Here is a 17,726-nt window from a genome sequence, read left to right on the forward strand (position 1 = left end):
AAATAATGTATTTGTGTTTTAATATTCTCGTTTGTCTTGAGGGAACTGCCCAACTTTGCAGACAGTACTCGGGGAGAGGGGACAGCCAGGGGTCACCTCTAGTGGAGGCTGAGGTGAGCCACGGGCCCTCCACCCTGCATCTGTACAGCTCCCCAGACAGACCCAGGCTGCTGGGTTTCATGGCTGCAAAAGAACCGTGCAGCAGCTGGAGGAGGCTGTGAGGGACATCTCTTCCAGCATGTCACTGAAAAAAAAGGAGATAAAATGGAAGGGAGAGAGGAAAAGTGGTGGGGAAGCCAGGATGGAGGAGGGGGGAATAGAAGTAGTGGGAAAGAAACATCAGCTTTCCATCCTGAAAATGAGTGATTTTGGAGAGACATAATAATTTTGCTTTTACAAAAAATATATATATATATATATAAATAACTACACACAACCAAATGGGGAAAAATACTAGGCCAACTAAAAGTCATAGCCTACTCATTTTTTTAGGCAAATGAGCAGCAACACAGCAACTTCTGTGTATCGATCCTTAGGACACAGCGCTGCCCCCATTCCTGTCAAAGGGGACAGGGGATTAGCTCCGGCGCTGAGGAGCTGACACAGGCAGGCCCTGCTGCTGGCAGATACAGGCCAGTTTATGACTGAGGCTGGAAAAACACGGATGAAAGCAAATTTGTAAGAAAGATGCTCTAATGAAGATGTATAGAAGGGCTGTAATGCCACGGAGCCTCCTGATAGCTAAGGCCCTGATCCTGCAAATTAAACTAAGCGGTGAAGTTAATCAGATGCATAAGCGTTTGCAACATCAGTGTTTTTTTTTCCCTTCCCCAAATGAGCTAAATTCAAAAAGGCTCAGTTCAAATTACGCGGAGATATTAGCCACGTTGGTTCTTTCTGAGAGGTGGTTTATTCATTCAGGGCGCACGGAGCGGAGCAGCACGCCTGGCATGGTTAGTGATGCATGAACCTGGAGGGGGAAAATTCCCTTTGCATTCTATTCACAGCCAAGTTTCAAAACAACCCAGGCTGCTGCCTCAGCAGCCAAATGGGCAATTTTCCAAGCCTAAAAGTCAGCAACAAACCAAAGTGTTAATGCAGCTTTGTTCTCCCTTGAAGCTGGCCGCGTACCCTTGGAGCCTTCCCTCGGATGATGCTTCCCCCTCCGCGTCTTCTCATCCTTGGCAGTCTCTTCCACTCCAAGAGCAAAACCATGATGGTGCATTTCCTTGCTCTCCGCCCAGAAGCTAGGGGTGAAAACCTCAGGGTCGCCAGAGAAACGTTTGGTTTGTGGCAAAGCTATAAGGGAAAAAACTAAAGCAATGCACCTGTGGAAGAGGAGAAGGAAAAAAAAAAAAAAAAAGGCGGCTCTGTGACAGTGTATCTCCTATCTCTGGGGTAAGTGAAAGCTGTGGCAGTGTGCAAATGTGTGTTAATGGCAGTCGTGGCAGGGGAACATACAGGAGCCACCCTGAGCACACCTTCATAGCAGGGAACGAAATGCAGTTCTTCCCTAGCTCAATGCAAAAAAAAAAATCCTGCTTGCAGTTTGTACACCTGAAAGCTGCTGCTGAAATCCTCCCCGTTGCACAACGCAGAGTGTTGTGTTCAGAGACAAACTGTCAAAAGCTGAAAAGGCAAATGGGACTGAAAAGCACTCTCTGGAGCAGGTAACAGTGATCTTAACACAAAGTGAGCAAATATCCGAGGCCAGGGGACCTTGGTGTCCCCATGTGCAGCCATCAGTGTGCTGATAAGACCTTCCACATGTAGCACACAAGTGGTGATGGTGGTTTCATGTTTCAGCAAATTTACACAGAGCACAGCAAAGCACCTGAGCAGCATCCATTAGGCGAGCTGGTAAGGTTTGTGGGGTGTGATTCGGGGCTGCTTCTCCCACAGCAAAATGCAGGCGATGTTGGGATGGGGTGGGTAAGCTATGCTTAATAAACAGCAATGCATCAGGACTGCAATAAGGGGCAAAATTGTGTAAAACACTTTAGAAAAAAAAAAAAAAAAAAAAAGGCATTTATTCAAGCAAGAATGCTACACCTAGGGGCAAGAGGGATACAAAAAGAAGTGAGCAAAAGGCTCTTATTTTTTTCCACCATCTTTAAGTGGTTGAAATGAAAAATTTTAAACTTTTTTTTTTTTCTATTGATTTACATTTTTTCTCAATATGTACCCTTTCCATTTTCTCCTGGCTCTTCGAAGATTCATTTTACATCCAAGCATTCTGGCAACTTCCTGGACTAGTCCTGCCTAGTGGATATTGCCATCCCATGCCACAGCTGTACTTGGGTCTTTAACAGCTAGTTTGTGCTGAATTATTATAACACATTTAGACACCAAGAATGCCTATAAATGTTTCACTGTGCATAACCTGAATTTAAGGGTAACCCCACCAAAGTTGCTACCCATGACTTGAATTTTGCAGCAGGAGCAAAGGACCTAAACTTGTCTTTGAACCTTGGTCCCAAACCAGTCGAAGCAAGACAGCATTACTCGCATAGGTATTGCTTCTAGTTCCCCAGCCACAAACCTCTGGAAAGTATTTTCTCTAAAACTGTTCTTTTTGCCTTGTTGGTCTTGGTTCTGCGTATCTTACTGTCATTCTTGGAGGTAAATACAGTGTTAAATGGACTTTTGTTCTGACCTTGTGCACAACTTCTTAAATGTCTGTAGGACCAAGACCCAGCTTTTCAAAACTTCAGAGGTCTGGAAGCTCTGCAAAGGGAAAGATAGAACAGAAAAGTAAATGCTATCAATCTAGAAATGTTTTTAAACTTTCTCCATTTTTCCCTGTGCCATTCATAATTACAGAAAAATATTAAGTAGCAACAGAGTGGTGAGAGGAAAAGCAGATGGAAAAGGGAAAAGATAATCCTAATATCTCATGTTATTTCCTACAAAGCAAAAAGAGGTGAAGTGAGTATGAAAATTTTCTAAAGGAGTGAAAAGAAATAAATGGCAGGAATGATTAGAAAAACAAAATGCTGCCCTATTTCAAACTCACAAGAGAAGAACTGCTATTTTTTTTTCTTAATTCATTAAACACAAATTAAATCAGTTCAATGACTTCATGAGGTAACCTTTTCATTCCAGTCTAACCCCTCCGCGTCACAGTGCCGGATGAAGGGGACATGGAAGGAAAGGAAGAGGGGGGTTCCTGGAGTGCTTTGTGCCGGGGCTATTTTGGGTTGCATAGCAGCCTGTGGACAACCATGGGCAGCAGCTATGAGCTATAGCAACGCGTGGGGCGACTGCTGGCAGGCACACCAGCCATTTTGCCCAGAAATGCAAAGATATTAAGAAGCTATTTTTGTTCCCGCGTCTCGCATTGAGCTCCTGGGAGGCAGCAGACAAGACCTGGCACCGACTTGCTCCTTGGTCTCTATCAGCCGAAACTTCCACACCCAGAACTCAGAGACACCTGCCCCACGCACGTGTTTTGCATTCACGGAAACAGACCCACATTTTCAGAGATCGCTCTTTTCTTACAGTCAGAATTACAGCAAACGCTGCTTGTACAACAGCACTCCACAATAGCTGCTGGACCAAGATCAAGTTGTTACACAGGATGCTTAGTCCAGCAGGGCCTGGCTTTCAACCAGAAGTGTTCCTAGCTTGCAGCAGAAGACCTCTTTTGCTAAAATCAGGCACAAAGCAGCGCTGCCAGCACACTTTGTTGCATGCTCTGAAAGCAAGTCTTTAACACAGCTCCACACCTGCTAATGTAACTTTAAGGGTTTGGGAAAGCACAGGCTTAAAAACTGGCTGGAACTCATGCTATCAGTGCCTGAGATGCTTGTTCTTGAGTCAATTCATACTGACAATGCAAAAATATAAGTGAGCAGGCTCCAAGATGTCCGATGCAAGGCAGCAGAGAGAAGGGCTCTGAGCAGGCAGCAGTGGCTGGTAGCTCAGCCCCCAGCCACCCCCAGCTCCATCAGCTGGAGTTGCCACCTCACCCAGAGCCTCGGGATCTCTCTGGCAAACCCAGACTGTTGGGGCTGGCACGAAGCAGCACTTGCTGACCTGTTCCTGCTGATGTGAAGGGCTGGGAAGGCTGGTGACCTGCCCATGGAGCCCCAGGCAGGCAGGCAGGTAGCACAAGGGTGAGGCTGGAGCTGGAGTCACCACGGTGAACTACAAGGACAAGACCTCACGGGAGACTTCCTCCTTATGGGATTTCTGGGGAATGCAGGGTGAAGCTTATTTTGATGCTAATTTTGTGACAGGACTGTGGCGTGGGGCCTGTGGCAGCTGCTGAGGCCTGCTGGTGGCAGGGCTGGCCCTGCCCCCTTAGGGACTGGGAATCCTCCTTTGGGTCACCAGCAAAAATAAAGTCTTACAGGTGCATTACCAAGATGTTTGGTGATGAGTGTTGTCCTTTTCACAACCTTACCCTACACCAGTCCTGTTCATGATTTGACTTCCTCCAGTCTGTGTGTTTAAACACTCTGAGCCCAAGGTCACCTAAAATACCTATATCACACTCACTATCATTCATTCGCTTTATATTTTCTTGCCTAAATCTCTTACATTGGTTATTTCCCAGCTTTTCTTTCCATAGGTCTCCAAGATTGGAAGGGACTGTGACAATTATTTGATCTCATTTCCTCCATTAAACAGGCAAGACTTTCATCAAGTCCTCTGCTGAGTCTATTATTTCTGGCTAAGTTAGGAAACGTCATTAAGTAAACAACCTGTTTCTGATTTAATGGCTTCTACTGGTGTGGAAGCCATCACTTTGTTAGGTATAAGTAAATACATGCATTGTGTGTACACATTTCTTTTTGAGACTACAGAATTTACAGATTTCCCTGTAGGAATGACCCAAGAATATCCAGTACAGGAAGGAATTGTAAGAGAAGCTTCTGTAGTTAACTGAAATAAATAGATGGAATATGGATCAAAAACCCACTTCGGATCTTACTCATTAAATAACTTCTGTCCTGGAGTGAGGGAGTGGGCTCCCATTTATGTTAATGACCACAGGTTGATCTGAGTGGTCTGTTTGACACTTAGCTACCAGCAGTGTTCCCAAGACACAGCCCGTTATTCTCCAGAGGTAGGTGCAGAATTGCTTCAGAAGATTCAAAAAATAAACAAAACAAAATAAAATACAAACAACCGACTAATAAAATAAAAATCAAGTGAGCTATGTTGCCCAGGACAATATGGAGAGCTACAGAGGAGCAAGTAAAGGTTTTATCTATCTAATTTACTAGACCTAATTCTGTACTCTAGATTACTGAGTAACCTAGCTCCTGGTACCAGGAACAAGAAGATCCATGATATATGTAAAGAAGTCAAAGTTCTTACTTAAGAAGTAAAACATATGCAGCTATGGAAAGGTTAAGTGAGTGCTCACATACAGAAGATGAGCTGTGTCTTGTTTTTACAGGAATGTCCAGGTTTGGAGTGAAGGCCAAGCAAGCAATCATTAAGGAAGCTAAAATGATGACCAAACTGCTACCTAAATGTTCTAAGCAGTTTGTCTCTGTACAAATTTATCAACAGTTCAAATGAATGTCTCTGCATTGCTGATATGAAACTATTTGGTTGTAGCAGAGGTGGATTCTGTTGGGAAAAATATGCATTTTGGTTTCTGGAAAATACTGAGTTTATGCAACTGGGTTGGGTTCTCAGAACTACAACCTGTGCTAGCAAGCTGCTCTTCAGGACTCCAAGGTCATAGATTGGCAGGACAGGGCACAAATCTCAAGTACATATTGGTAAGATATCTTTCCCCCTTTGAAAGTAGTGGGGTGCTCATTTCAGGACGTAAAATGCCTTCCTTATCATCCAGCTTTAGGTGTTGGATAACAAATTCTGAGAGTGAATAAACTATCTCAAAAATGGACTCTCTGCAGAAATCACACCAGAAATGAAAGAAGGTCACTGAATCAATCTGGCTCACCCCTGATTAGTGATAGATGCTACTGCTAGATAGCCCTAACTGCTGCCAGCTTGTTCCCTGAATATTTTGTCTTTAATATCAAGGAGATTGAAGCACAAATCTATTGCCAGTGTTGGAGTTATATTGAAGGTGACATCACATTTCTTATAATCTGGAGCAAGCAACATTGCCTCTTCAAGCCATTATTTCCTTTTCCATCTTCTCTGTTTTACCCTTTAGGTTGTCATTTTGTTAGGACAGGAACTGTCTTACCCTGACCTTGTGCAGCACCTTATGAAATGGGATGAAGCTATAAGTAACCCTTTTGATTGACACTGGAATGTTAAAAATAACACAGAGAAAATGGAAATTGAATGTTAAGCGTCGAACACTTACTTTTTTTTTTTTTTTTTTCCATACTTTTGAAGGAAAGCTGAAGACTTCATTTCACCCACCTTGGCTTCTCAACAAAGTTGAGTCAAAGGATGTCACCACGGCTGTGATTCTGATAGCAGACCACAAGAACAGCCACTTACCAAACAGCACACAGCCTGCTCTGCTCCTGTTCCTGAGACTGCCCAGGGGTGCGAGGTGTGGGTAATTGTCCGCCCAAGTCCCAGCTGCCACCGCTCTCCCTGTATGGCATGGCATGAAGTCAGCATGCTGGATAGCAGGCGCTGCACAGTATAGTCATATAGTATCCATATGTCTGTGGTCTTCATATGGACACCTCTAATCCTCCAGTGGCTCGTGACTCATTATTTTTTTTTTTTTCTTTTCTTTAAGCAGATGAGAAATGTGTTTGTCTACCTAACAGGTAAAAATGAAGCTTGTTCCGTACTCTCAAAAGATTTTCTTAACTGTCTTGCTGCTATTTAAAAGAATTTTCAAGGTATTTTGCTGTTTGAAGTTGAAAGCGTTCCTGTCTTGAAATATTTGTCTAAGCTTAGTTTCTTTGTCTAACTACATCAGTAAACTGATGTGTGACCCAAACATAATGACTGCATTTTTACATCAGTAAAACTTCAAAGGAGCACGTTCATTGCAGACTACAAAACTGTCCTAGAATATTCACTGACATACTCTACATCAGGAAACACATACATATTCATTAGTAGTTTTTATTTATCTTCAAAACACTACAGTAATTTGATTCTGAAAGAGCAAATCAACTAGTAGGCAAAAAAAAAAAAGCCTTTGTATTCAGCCAAGACTCTTCCAGAGCTTCTCAGGAAATGATTAGTATTACTGCAGTTGTACTGAGTAGACAGGATTATTAATTAAGACATATTGGTTTGCTCTGGTGCACTCTATCCTCAGCAGAAGATCTGTCAAGTTATTGTAGTTTGTACAAAAGTTTTCTCTGCATACCAATTCTCATTTTTCTAAAAAGAAAACTCACCTGAGGTCTTCACACTTTTAAAGATCTCAGGGCTACATTCACTGAAAACAATAGCAAAACTCCTACTGACCATAATCTGAACAGAGTCAATCCATAAGTATATTTGTTACAGGCTTGAAAGTATCTTACTATCCCTCCAATAAACAATCTGTAACTCTAATAGATAACTATTATAAGAAATAATAGTACATCCTTCAAAATCTTTGGGTGAAAAGAGGGTTTTTCTTTCTGGAGTGAAAATAAAACACACCACAAAATCCCCCTGTTCTGGGGGTAACAGTTTAGTGAGCCAGGCCACTCAGGGTCAGAGGGGAATCTCTGACCTCTTCTCTTTACTACAATGGGTACAGCCACTGAGTTCAGTCTAGGATTGCTTTTTCATTGATTTTTGTTTTTGCTTTTTTGTTTGTTTGTTTTCCAATAATGATCCTATGTAACCAGTATGAGATTTTGCTTATGAAATAATCCACCTGTGACTGTTTCAAAATTTCAGTACTTCCAGAAAGTATTGATGCATAGTAGATGCAAATTTCTATATTCCCTACACCAAAACTACAATGAATTGGAAGACAACTATTTGTAACTTAAACAAATTTGACCCAGTCTTTAATGATAGACAGTAAACAAGACTTTTTCTGTTTCTTGAGCTACTTCTTCTAGTAGCTGCTCAGATTAAAAGTGCATCCTGATTTTTAACCTTCAAGCTTTGACCAGAGTGATGTTCTGAAGAGGCATCTTGTATTTCAATGCACCTGGAGACTCTTATCAATAAGTGGATCTGTATTTTCTTAGCCTTTGAGACTGCCTCAAACACCTCACAATGTAAATGTACAATGCAAGACAACCAACATACTTAAAAAACTGTCCTGAGGATTACAAAGCAACAGAGGGGTAATTAGGAGAGTTGAAATATTCAGTGTCTCAGCATGCTGACTCCACATAAAGTGAGTTTTGTGCTTTATGACCTAAAGTAAGCACATCCACTTCAGCATTGCTGAGAGGTACTCTTCTGAGACAAGCACAGGTCATAACAGGGTGAAACAGTACATAATGGTCATCTCTCTCATTTTGGAGAGGATAAGGAGATGAGCCTCTGCAGCTGACCACCTGCCTTCCCCTCAGCCCTTGCCTAGCCACCTGGTTGGACTACATCTTCTCAACATAAACCATTCTGGAGGCAGAGAGAAGGAAAGAATCCCTGAGAAGGAGGGATCCCCTCATCCTGTGATGTTTCCTGTGCACATGCTGGAGGTGACACCAGCACCTCCAATTCCCACAGGGTTAGGGGCCCGGGCCCATGGAGCTCCTCCAGTCCGTTCTCAGGAGTTGCCTCCGTCAGAGCACCAGCCAAAAGCTAGGGCCTGCACTGTTTTCTGAGGAGAAATACTCCTTACATTATTTCTCATTTACTTTCACACCAGGGCACAACTAAGCCTTTGCATGTTGTGACCTGGCCCCTTGTGCAGTGATGTTCCTTTTGCAGGTAGAGATGAGAAGGTTCTGTGCTAGCTTTTCAGGGGTAGAGCTAAAGTGTGTTGCACTTGCACTCTCTGATTAGGCCTTGGTCTTGTGACAGGCTTCTGCTTCCTTCACATTTATGTCTTCACTTCATCCTGTGTCTACTTTTTTGACTCGTTTTTTCCTTGTGCTGCTTGGAGATAGATCTTGCTGGTTTTCTTCCATCAGACTTTGTGTCCTTGCTTCTGCTGTAGCTTTTTACTGTGGTGTCATTTCAGTTGGACTGAAGTTCTGGTGATAAACTGATGTATGTGACAGCAAGCACTATTCTGTCACTTATGCACATTCTATCAATGCTCAGTCCTTGGCAGTTATTTATTTACTTATTTATTTCATATATTCTTCCCTCAATGTTAGGAATAAAATACTTGTCCCAATGACAAATATCCATGCATTTAATTGATATTCTTATCTTTTCTCTGTTGAGTAGAAGTTACAGAATACACAACTCAAACCCCTGTGTCCAGGAAAACCTCAGTTACCATCAGCAACCTGACAGGGCTATCTATGGTTTGAGTTCTGTTGTGCTTAGCTGGAGCTAATGTCTCACTGCAGTTTTTATACTTCTTTATGACAATTATTATTATTATTATTATTACTATTATTTTACTTTCTTCACTCAGAATTATTTTGAGCATCTTTTAATTCCTTTAGATTCTCCATGAGAGACTCCTCATACCCTGCAGTGCAAGGACATGCACAGAACTGCTGCTCTTTCAGCTCCTCTGAGGCTCTGCTCAGCCTGGAAGTTCCCTCTGCAATACTGGTGATCTTTGAAAAGTGAAAGCTTGAGCCTAGATGGATAATGTAAAACACTCTGTGGAAAATATTATAACTATTCCAATTAAGATGGGTAGCCTTCATACACCAACTAGCAGAAGGAGTAAGACTTTCTCTTCAGCTTTATTGAAAGGCTCCTCACAGATACAGAGGTCTGTGCTGAGATTTTTTTTTTTTCTGCTTCAGCAGATTTAGGGTTAAGCCTTGAAAGCAAATAGATATTCAAAGCAATGTGGAACCTAATACAGAGTCTTCTAGAGGGGACAGCCTGTTGGTTTCTTTTGGACTCCTCTTGGTGTTATGGTGCATGGCTGGTGCTAAAGATTTGCATAAACCAAAAATGAAACAAAACCAAACAAAGCAAAACAAAACCAAACTAAAAAATGTTGCTTTGAAATGCTGAAAGTGTTTAAAATTCCTATGAATAATAATGCCATGAAGACTTAACAACACACACAAAGATGGGAAGGAACTGGAAGCACAGGAAGGTGCTGTGTCTTTGAGGAAGGCCACCCAGGAGGTCAACAGCAAGGCTAAGAACAGAAAACAGGAGTTTTGGTTGGGGCTTTAGGAGCAAGAATCATAGAATCACAGAATCACGGAATCGCAGAATGGTTTGGGTTAGAAGGGACCTTAAAGGCCATTTAATTCCACCCCCCATGCCATGGGCAGGGACCCCTCCCAGCAGCCCAGGCTGCCCCCAGCCCCATCCAGCCTGGCCATGGGCACTGCCAGGGATGGGACAGCCACAGCTTCTCTGGGCAAAAATCAGGACCTGTCTTCTAATACAGTTAACTCATACATCTTAGCATACTGCTGAAGTAACCACTGAGGGGACAGTGTGCACCGAAGCATCAGATAGATATATTTTCCAAGAAGGATTTCCTAGAAAATTTGGCAGGTATGGAGTCAAATGATTTTTCTCCCTGGAACACAGCACCAACATACAGTTGTGTCACTTTGAACCTCATGGCATTGTATCTGCAATGCCTGTCAATGCCCTTTGAAAAATTCCCTTGCATTAGATGGCGCATTCAGATGCACAGAGCTTTGGAAGCAGTAATGACAGAACTAACAGCTATGGAGTCAGCCCTTATGGACTGGCCATTTTCTGCAGAACCATTTTTACAAGTAATTGCAGCCAGTGTTTTTCCTTCAGTTCTTGTTTAAAGAGTAAAGGATTTTTTCCCTCATTATTTCCTTATATTATACAAGAAATTCTAACAGCTGCTGGAAGTTGAATACCATGTTAACAATACATAATTTAGTAAATATATTCCCAAATTGACACTGAAAGAAAACTTGAGATTGCACAACCGTACTGTGTGTTTTTATTATACTGTAAGTACAGTTTCAAACATAATAGGATTTATTCATAGCATATTTACTCCACTGAAGTGAGCATAAATATGTAAATGTCTAAGGCTTAGACTGGGAATTGCCTACTGCTGCTTTCAAGTCATGCAGCACTCTCTGCACTCTAAATGCAGGCTGACAGCAGAAAAGGCAGAACTGTACTTCCAAGGAAAGTATTACAGAAGGATCAAGCTTGCATATCATTACCTTACCCCTGAATTCTAATACAGAATGACAGTGGACACACAGTTGTAGCTTTCACACTACTCTAATGGAACAACTACACAGAGAGAGAGAGCACAAACATTTCTGGTTGGGGCAGCTCCCACTGGAGTGCGATTTGAAGGAATAAAAATCCCTGTTTATCTGAATATACCATTCCAATGCATGAAGGAAAATATTTCTGTGTCGAAATACATATAAATAAAGGGGGTTGGTTCTGTTCACCTGGTGTTTGAAAGGAACAGGACAGCAGACTGCCCGCAAGCAGCACTCAGATAAAATCTCTTCTGAGTGAAATAAGCATGAAGTATGTGGTGGGAAAGTTATTCTGCTGAAGCCAGTTGATGCAGTTCTGTTGGCTGCTCTGCACTACGAGCCATCAGAGACCCTGTTCGGAGGCTAGCAGGCATAAGAGGCTACACGAAGGTGAGGCAACTCTGTATGGGGTACAGAAAGGTGAAGGACTGTGCTTATCGCTTTCTCCGAGGCAGAAAGCTCAATCAGTTTTCAAAGTTGCAACTAAATAAATAAAAAGACACGGTAGAAAAATTGCTCACAAAGCAATTACCGAAGAGTAGTTGGAGCAAGAGAGAATAATCCCAGCTTCGCAGCTGGGATTTCGAGTCTAAGCAAATATCTGAGTAATCGTCTTTAGCTGTGTACACATTTTAATTCACACCTTTCCACTCACTTATTGCTTCTGTGCTAGATACTTTTAAAAAAGTGAATCAATTGCCCATAAACGGTGTCAGATTGTCAACAATGGAAATGAAATCCCCTGCTTACTGAACAAACAGACTCGGAGCAGCCCCACAAACTCCCACTCACCGCCCAGGCAATTTCCCTCTCGTGTAACCTGGAGGGTCTCATTATAACTGGTACTTGGTCCTGGCTTGAATTGCTCCAAGCACTTCTAATACAATCTGATCCCTTCAGACCCTGCTTTACTGCCCTTGTTCAAGCATGAAGAATTCAAGCTGGAACAGGTGCAGGGCAGGATGATTAATACAATCTGGGAACAGGGAGTCTTTCACAAGCAGAGCTGCCAACACTATCAATTTATGTGGTAGACAACTGCTTTGGGCAGTAACCTACTGGATTTCCAGTATCTGGCAGCTCTGGTTTTTGGACACTTGGAAATTCAGGAGAATTTCACAGAGCACTCACAAAGCAACTTGCCATGGAATAAACAGTGAGCCTGACACCTCCCAGGTCCCTGAAGTGGTACAGAGTCGTGTTTGTCACTTCTGGACCCACAAAACCATACAAGGGCAGCTTGGATTCTGACACAGAGTAAAGGCTGACTGCCCTCCATGCTCTTCTTGGGATGGGAAGGAAGAAATGCCACTTATGCTAAGAGATAATGTCAGCACGTAACAGCTAACAAGGACGGATTGGCCTGGGATACAGTCAGGATGCAAACTGGAAGATCTCACGTATCTTTGAGTATAAGGATGTTGCACCATAGCATTCCTGGAAGGGAGGGGGAGGTAACAGCCTTGCTAGTTCTAAAAAGAAAAAAAAAAAAAAAAAAAAAAAAGCTTGAATGTTTATGAAAGGATTATAAAAAAGTGTCTGTGACATTAGGCGTTAAATCTGATAAGTCCAAAGATCCTGTTCTGTTTTCACCCATGCAGTAGTCCTTAGGTGTTTTTGTCATGTAAACCTTATCTTCTCTTTTTTGTCTGGTATTTCCTCTGTGTTCTTACCCACTGAGCATCAGCACTAATATGACTATGTGTTTTCCACTGCATTTTTCTTATTTAAAAGTGTCCGGTCTTTTTATTGGCATTAATTTCTTTGTTTCCTGCTTATTATGTCTTCAAGTCACAGAAGTAAAAGACCAGAGATCTTGGCATCATTCTACTGAGCTGACAACATGATCATTGAAAGAACTGTCTTGAAATTGAAAGACTCTCTTCCCCATTTTCTTCTCTCATGCAACCCTCATTTTTTCTAAACTTTACAACATAATCATAATTGTAGTGCTCTGAAATCAGCGATGAATGAATTTCTTTTGTGTCCACGACATCACAAAGTCACTGGAAAATCTCCTGCAGATCAGAGGCTAAATTTCCAATTGAGCTTTGAGCTGGTACACTGTGAATAAAAAGCTATATAAATCCTATTAATTTCACCCTGCGAAGGCCACAGGTAATATTCTTTCTTGCTCCAGCATCCCTTGTAAAAGTACATTTGAATCTTTAATACTAAGCTACGAAGAAAAGACAACAACCTAGAACTTAAAAATAAGGTCTTTTCAATTAACGATTTAGAAACAGGGGAAGGAACCTTATGTACCTTTTTCTTATCTTTCAGATAAAGACCTCTTGGGTAAGCTTGGTAAATCCTTATCTGCTAGATAAAGGACCGCTATGATGGGCCTTATCGCTTAATTAAATCCTAGTACTATGTACAATGAAGTCAATAATTTGTTATACAAGATAGCACTTCCAACTGTGCCTGCATTGGCTAATGCATCTCTATCGGTTCCCTGTACCACAGCATGCTGAAATGGGTCATGTTCCATAACCTGCTCCTGGCAGCAAGGAACTCATTACAGAAAAGGTGCCCAGCTTGGTTCGGACAGGCTGTGATAAATAAATCTCTTGGATCAGCTAGATAAACTGAGGTCCCAGGATGAAACTGATTTGATATGTAGGGCCTAATTCTGTCTGTGTAATTTCCTTGTAAGGAAATGAGTTGAATGTGAAAGATTCATGGATGTTAGCCCAAATAAAATACTGATAGCGTAGATCACTCAAACAGAAATAAGGTATAACCAAATTTAATGTTAAGAGATCTTGTGAAACCTGTGGAACAAACTCAACTAGCAGAAAAACACATGATAAGACCTAAATCCTGACCATCCTTTTATTCATTAAGGTTCACGTCACTCAATGCATTTACATCCGCACATGTGGGGGTGAAAAAAAGAAACTGGTCAATAACAGGTATAGCAGCTATCACCAGAGCTCGTACTGGCAAGGCCTTCCTGAATACTAAACCCAGTCCAAACTTCCACACAGACAAACATTTGCATAAAGAAGTCTAATACATGCAATGCTTCATTTCACTAATTGGCTTACTGGTAACTTGCTAGAATGATCTGTTCCTGAGCTTCATTGGCAACAACAATTTTGTACATATGGATAATCCATAAAATGAGGTATATTGTACCTCATTTCTCTGAAGGACTCCGTTATATCCTAAAACCATTACCCATTAGGCACAGCAACACAAAACGTTTTGGCCCTGCAATACGAAGATCTGCAAGCCAGGAGTCTTTTCCTGGTAAATTTGGCAAATTTCAGACCTGAGATCTGCTACTGCCTTCAGCTTTGCTCATCCCTATCAAAATACAGACTATATGACTGGGATTTTTTTCCCTTCTCTTTCATTACAACAAATCTCCCATAGCTAAGATTCACCATTTAGCCTATTTAAAGTAAAATGAGGCATCTAATGTTTAGACAGGGAGAGCTGGAGAACATTTATCCTTCCCTTGGGAAGAATCCCCAAGGAATGCCTGAGCACGCAGCTGAAGCAGTGCTATGACACTGATGTCTGTCCATAAAGGATGGGACATGAAATTCTTGGGTGTTCAACAAGACAAAGATCAAGACATGGATCTTGTTCATACCGAAGATGACAATAGCTTTGAAGTGTGTTATCTTTACTTATTTCTGCCAATGATATGCTCAGAACTATACTCTCAATGTTAAGCAGAGACAACCCCTGGCCATGGGAGTAACTTGCTACTTGGATAAACAGAAGTAACCATAAAACTACTCCAGATTATGCCAGTCAAACCTGCTAGGGCTATTCTGTAAACTCAGAATAGCCTTTTTCAAATCTGAGGGCAACAAACCTGCTTCCAGGAACCACAGGTATCAAGGGCAGTCTAAATACACCGTGAGTTGCTAGAGTCGTATTCAGGAGTGCTTGGATTTCACAGCTGGGTACTTCTAGCAAATTGTACTCCTTTCTATGTGTAGTCCCTAAGGATTTCCCCATAAATGCATAGACCCAGTTCTTGCATGTCTGGCAAACTCTTCCTGTATGCTTGCCAAGTTTTAAAGGGCAAAGAATCAACAGCTGATAATTTATGCCAGGAACCAACAATGATCCAAATTCACCCCTTGTGTAATTCTAGAAAAGCCAGTAAAGTTCCAGGGGAGAAATTGTTGGCTTAGCAAAGTAAATTTTCATTGACATTTGAGGAATACACAGTATCAATTAAAGCAGAGCTAATTATTGCTACTATTATTTGCATTGCAGTAGCTCCCTGAGGCCCTTAACAGGATTATAGCCTTCTGGTATGAGGAGTTTTTAGGAACATAAGCTGTGATCTGGAAGTTCACGTATTAGAGCTAACATTTGGTACCTGTGCAGAATGTCTCTAAGTTCAAAGGGGCTCCAGAGAGCACAGGGCTTTGCTCACAGCTATAGGCCACAAGATCCTGGGCCACTAACACTGCTTGTGATGCTTTGAGGTTTGCCTGGAGTTGTCATTTGTCTTTTCACTCCTTACAGAGTGATTTAGGCCAGCCTGGGTCCAGAGAAAGAAAGTCCTTCCCAAAACTCAGCATTTGGGCAGGGCCAGTGATGACTTACATTGACACCTTGTCAGGAAACCTCAAGAAACACTTCTAACCATCACTTATTCTGATGAGTCTATCATGGGGTACAGCTCTCTTGCCTAAGAATGGGACATTTTAGACATTTTACACTTTATTCTGAGTCATGCTCATGAGGCAGGACTGCCTTATATGTGTCAGCTTCACTCTGATTCACCTGCTGCCCCTGATACCAGATGGTTTCTGATAAAACATAGCAAAAGCTTCATCAGTAAGACTTACAGGGTCCAAACTGAAAATATAAATATATATATATATAAATACAATTTATAATACATTTCACACCTAGGTTCATCTGTAGTTTCTTGACTTCTTTTGTCCAGATCACTAAATATTGCAAAAACTGATGCTCAAAGCAATACCAGAAGCCAGAGCTACAGCCTAAAGCTCCCTGTGTACGCAGATGTCCTGCTGCACCTTCCCCTTTGGTTCACAGGGAATCAGCCAAGGGATGCATATGAGACAAATGTCACACTGAGTTAAATTTGTGGCTGTGCTTCTTGGATATCTGGAGGACCGTATTACTTCACTCCCCTTCGCCTTGCTCGCTGGCTGCTGCTATCAAGCCCAGACTGTAATTTATATCCTTCTGCCTGGGCTGGTGCTGGTAATAATTTATATATTTTACAGCCTACTTCAACAGTGCGTTCATTCTGTTGAGATTTGGATCTTTGGTGGCTGACCAGCTTTCCAGGGACTCTGCACAATACACATTAATAATACACTTGACAGACACATCGCTTGTTTAGACCATTTCTCAGCACAGAAGGCCTCCTATTCTTCTCCCTAGCAGCTGTTTCAGCAGTCCTTGGGTCATGTTGCTCTGACCAAAATAAGATGCATCAAGTAGATCGCAGTCAACAAGGTAGATAAGCTGCAACAAGTGGGTAAATAAGTAACAAGGAGGGGGAAAGAAAACAGTGAAAATTACAGCTATAACAAAAGCTGATTTATGTGAACACCAGCTGCAGTTCTGAAACCACATCTGGTTTACACTCTAAATGTTTCTGTTCACAATTTATCACATTTTTTTTCTTATATTTTCATTTTAATCCTCATACTATTCTCCTTCATGAAGAAATCTATTTGTTTTCAAAGTCCTTTCTATTTCTATCTCTACTTTTGCCCTTCTCTGGAGTATGTCCAAAGAAAAGATTTATTTCATCTGCATATATCATTGAGGAGGTACTGCAGGCTCTGAGGGCTGCTGCCTTTGCCAATAGGTCTTACACAAGGAATGCACCTATAAGAGAGCAAATATGCTTTCACGTCCCCCCTTTGAACACTTTAAATGCAGAATTTCCTGTCAGGTGCAACAGAACATTTGTTTCGTTACAGGCTGAAATAACCAAACACCAGTTCAATGTCTGATTTGGAAGAACGAGTCTGAAAACAGGCTTAACTTCACACAGAGAGAGGTGCCTCAGAGTTAGACACCCCTTTGGGAGGCAGGAGCGGCTCAGCACAAGAACACCACTACCCAACCCTACAAACCCATCCTCCCACACTACAGAAACCAAGATGTGCAGCCTGGTTTTGCCACAACAAGTGGGACTAGAATGAAAGCTCATGAAGGGATCACTGTGGTAAAAGATAAGCCAGAAAGATATTTTCTCTAAGGAATTAGGAGCCGTTTGCTGCCGATAACACTGTTTTCACTGTTCCAAAAATAAGTTATTGAGTGTTTTGGGAAAAAAAAAATGAAATCTCAAACTAGTGTAAATAAAACTGTTAGCATGTACTGCAGTCGAAACAGCAGTTTAATATAGAGAAGTTAGGACATGCACACAGAAATAATAATTTGGAAGATTTCAATCAGAAAAAAAAAAATAGTTTGGCATTATTCTCCCCATTTTTCAGAGGGAAATCTCTTGCAGCAGATGCAAGGTAACCTGTCCCAGTA

Source organism: Anas acuta, chromosome 2 (assembly GCF_963932015.1).
Source record: "Anas acuta chromosome 2, bAnaAcu1.1, whole genome shotgun sequence".
Lineage (NCBI taxonomy): Eukaryota > Metazoa > Chordata > Aves > Anseriformes > Anatidae > Anas > Anas acuta.